The sequence below is a fragment of the Bombus bifarius genome, unplaced genomic scaffold, assembly GCF_011952205.1.
Source record: "Bombus bifarius isolate JDL3187 unplaced genomic scaffold, Bbif_JDL3187 scf7180000010271, whole genome shotgun sequence".
In the NCBI taxonomy this organism is placed as follows: Eukaryota; Metazoa; Arthropoda; class Insecta; order Hymenoptera; family Apidae; genus Bombus; species Bombus bifarius.
This window is the reverse complement of record NW_022885586.1, coordinates 5,611,761-5,616,076: the sequence shown is the minus strand read 5'-3', so window position 1 is coordinate 5,616,076 and position 4,316 is coordinate 5,611,761.

Genomic DNA, 4,316 nt, shown 5'->3' with positions numbered 1-4,316 from the left:
TTAGTTAGAGAAGAGTGAAAATGGTTCGGCCCAAAGTCGGTCTCTGAAGCGCTCCCTACGTGCGCTGAAACGATAGATGAAACTATGCGATGCGTAACTGTTTTCTTTTCTCGGTTAGCCGTATCGGGCACGTAAATAGTACTGATTGGCATGCAAACGGAAGATTCGCACGCAAACGGAAACCAACTGTTTCGTCGTGAAAGGGTTGGTCCCTGACATTGATTGTTTGATTGTCTGTGCCTAGGCCCCAAACGTGGCGATCTAGCGCGATGATCTAACACGACGATGACCGTTCGTTGACCCTATCGAGACATCGTTTCCACGCGTCAAGCTATTTCTGATGTTTTAGCATTGCGAATTATTTCCGCTCTACGAAATATCTCGCCTTCGCTACAGCGTTTCAGCGAGGTCCGCTTCGTTTCTTAGAAACATAGTCAGTTTTCTAGTGGATTCTTCAAGGCTAAGATTCTAAGCTCTGAACTATCGGGTTTTCGACGTTTGTAGGTACGTGGGTGAGATTTATCGTCGATTCCCGTTATTTATAACCTCGTTTCGGTTGTATTTTATTAAAGAAGTTTGTTAGTTTTAGAAGATTTAGGATACTTAACATTACAGTTTTTCAAGTTACCAAGTCTTCAGCTTTGGAATTTATAAGTGTTCGAATTTTTACAGTTCAATTTTCAAATATTCGCATAATAGAATCCCCGAATCTTTTAATATTTGGAGTATCGAATCATTGTGTATTGGAAATTTATTAGTTTTTGAATTGATCGACCCTCAAGCCTTTAAACTTCAAAGCTTTCAAACGATTTATCTGAAAACTCTGCTTCTAATAGTTTACGCATTATATATTGTATCATTCCTATCAAGTGCCTTATTCATCGATTCATTCAGGAATAGCCTCGGCTATACTAATTCACTCATTTTCTCCACAAAAGTCAACTTCGCAAGTATTGCCATCAGTCTCCATCGGAAGATTTACCATCGATGAGAGAGTATGGCATCTTTACGGACCGGTCGCAATTTTATTGGCGTCTCTATTGAATTTCAATCGTTCCTTCGGTTACTGTAAAGTTACAGTTATACGACGTATAAACTAGTCTGATGCTCGAGGTACGGCGGGGATGAACGAAACGATTCCGCGTGATGAATAAAAAGCGGTTCGTCGATCGTATGCTGCTGAACGATTTCTCCGGCGGCCGACTCGTTTCTATCATCCAGTCAAGCAACCCAAATGCCCAATTAAAGTCCTCGAGAAAGTCCGCGTGTTGTGTGTTCCACGGCAATTTTTCGGCTACGTTCTCTTTGCGCCTCGAGGAAAAATCTCGCGGCGTAAATCTTCCTCGCGAAACCTGGGACTCTCGTGCCGAGCCGGTGCTCTACCGAGGTAATTGCTTTCAAGAATAACAATCTCTTGGCTCGGCTTCTCTGCAGCTGTTTATTTTCCGTCCACGTGCCTTTCTTTCATTAAAAATTCCATCGTCTGATTAAACCTTTGCCACGCTTGATCCTGATGCCTTCTTGTCTGGCTGAAATTTGTTTCGCTGTCTTTAGTGCCGAGACGTCGTAAACAGAATTTCCAGTAATTTATAAAGACAATAGAAGCTACTAATTTAATATAGTCGTAATACTTGCTCTTAAACTTTAATGGTTGCGCTTTACGATTTTATCTATGGTGCGAGTCACGATATAACTAGGTTGTAAAATTGATTAGCAGCCAAGATAATCTTGCTTTGGTCTGTGACTATTAGCACAAATCATATTTCGATGTGTTTCGACACTTTGATATTATAAGGAGCGATAAGAAAGCGATAAGAAGATTTGAATATTATGAAGAAGCTGGGAAAATAACGTTTAGCTTAAAAATTAACGTTTCATTGAAACGTCACAGAATCTAAAGTGACAATTATACATACATAGCAATTAATTTCTTAAAAACGTGTAGAGGATGGCTGTCTATTTTAAAAGATGACCTCTAACTTTACTGCCCTAAAATCTGAAACGGCGAAAATACGTGACGCGATTGTAAAGGAAGTTGGCCATTCCGAAATGTGGAATACCAAACGGCCAACATCGACAATTGCCGTCTGACTGTTCTGAATAGAGCTGAATAGCAACGAACAAGATGATGTGGGTTTGTCGTCGATAGAAACCGATTCCCGTGAAAAGGAGCATTGAAGAGATGACGAACAGGACGCGCACAGATGTTTTGAGGGTAGGAAGTCCAGGTGCTAAGTACGGCACGCGACTCCTTGTTCTGTCAGAAATGCATTAAAGGTTGCCCCGATACTTCGGGATGAATGAGCAAAGTGAATGAATGGAAAACTGGTTGGTTGCTGGTGGTGGTAAAGCTGTTACTCGAAGGATACGTGATAGGCCTGCAAAACCATCTCTATTCTCCTGTTTTCTTCCTTTTCTATGACACTTTCGAGAGATCGTATCGTTTAAGCTTTACAAGATTTCGAGATTTCTTCTGTTAATGCTTTATCTATAAAGTTTGCCGATTGGCGACCATTTCGGGATAGTCATATTGCATTAATGTGAGATTTTTGGATAACATAGAAATTATATAGTGACAGAGAGTAATACGAAGAAAGATAGGAACATTAGGTATAGAAATTAATTCACTGCCTTTTATAAACAAACTTGTCGGTTATTTATCAGTTTCGCTTTTGGATCAAACCCAGTTTCTTTACCTTAATTGAAAAGCGAAAATTATTTATTAATGTTTTCCGAAATTACGTCTATGTCGTATTTTAGAAACTTTAAGTACAGTAAAATCCTAAAATATATATAGGAAGAAAATATGTAAGCTTAAAATGGATTTACGACTGATTTAATGTAAAGGCTACCGAATAAATGTCTATACCTATCTAATAATAGTTAAACCTTCTATAATTAATTTCCATATCAATGTAATGAATAATTAGAACGATTGAATAAAATGATTATTCCCAGTAAAAGCGCCGTGTCAATACTATGTTAATGCATCAGTAAGTTACTACACAGTAACATAATTTCGTTGTATCAAGATTGAATAAGGAAATTGATGCAAAAAATTTCTTCAAAGTAAAGTTCTCCCTTTATCTCCTATTCTATTTCGCCCAAGCGAAAAATATCTTTCAGTTAGCCACTTATCGATCATAGCGAGTAAATTTCAGATTAAATGGCTTTAAGTGGAACTAGAAAGTAATTGCCAGGGATAAGTAGCGGCATCAAGTACCGGTATTAAACGTAACTAAAGAACACCGGCAAAGAGTGTACTTAGAATGATAATTTGCGTTCAGGTACGTGTTTCCGTGTTTCATGTGATCTATTATTGTAATAGCCTGGGATATAAGCCGAATTCGTATTATCTACGTGTTCGACTGATTTCCCGCTAACAAACGTTCATTACAAATGCTTCTACGAACGCTATTGAGGAACTATCGGCCATATTATAATAATTCATATTATTATTATATAATTAATGAATTAGTCAACTATAATGTATGAATATAACCAGAGCTATAATATAATTTAATTATCACCTCCTAGTTATTAATTAAAGAACACACATAAACGCAAGTAAAACTGAAGAAAAACACGGGAAAAATATGATAAGTCCATTGTTTGTTGATTTCCTGCTTTTTATGTCATTTAATGGTTGAAAAGAAGTATTTTAATATGAAGTAGGTGAAGAAAGAAATAATTTGATAGATTGGAAAATAAAAGGCTTTTGAAAAGAGCTGATAGTCCACAATATTTTATTAAGTATTCATTTATTCTGTCAATTTAATTAATGTTATATTAGTCCTTATAATTAATATTCATAATATTTTTTAAATGTTCGAGATAGCGACAAAAATAGGTATTTAATTCCAGAGTTAAGTAGAGAGATAACTTTGATGCAGAATTGGTTAACAACGTTTATTCCATTTAAAGTTGTTCCTTTATAAAAGGCAGGAAATATGGCTTATCTTTTCTTTCTGTGGTCTTCCATTGTGTAAAATCCTACGAAAAAGTTTGAGAAATTGTGTTTTTACGAAATGAAAGAAATATCAAAAAATAAAGTTCTCATATTTTCAAAATGTAGCTAGACACTTTAGTTGGGACACAAGGCAAATTTTGTGACACACTTTTGATTTTATTCCGTATACAGGCTGCATCAGAGAACTAGGTCGAGTCGCATCGTCTCGAAAGTGTTTGAGGAAGAAAAACCATTACGAAGTAAAACTATATAAACTCTCTATGGCTTCTATACTCTCATCATACATTTAAGTGCGTCTATACAAAGTATCTACGCCTTCTTTCATCTCAATGTCTTCGCCGTTTCT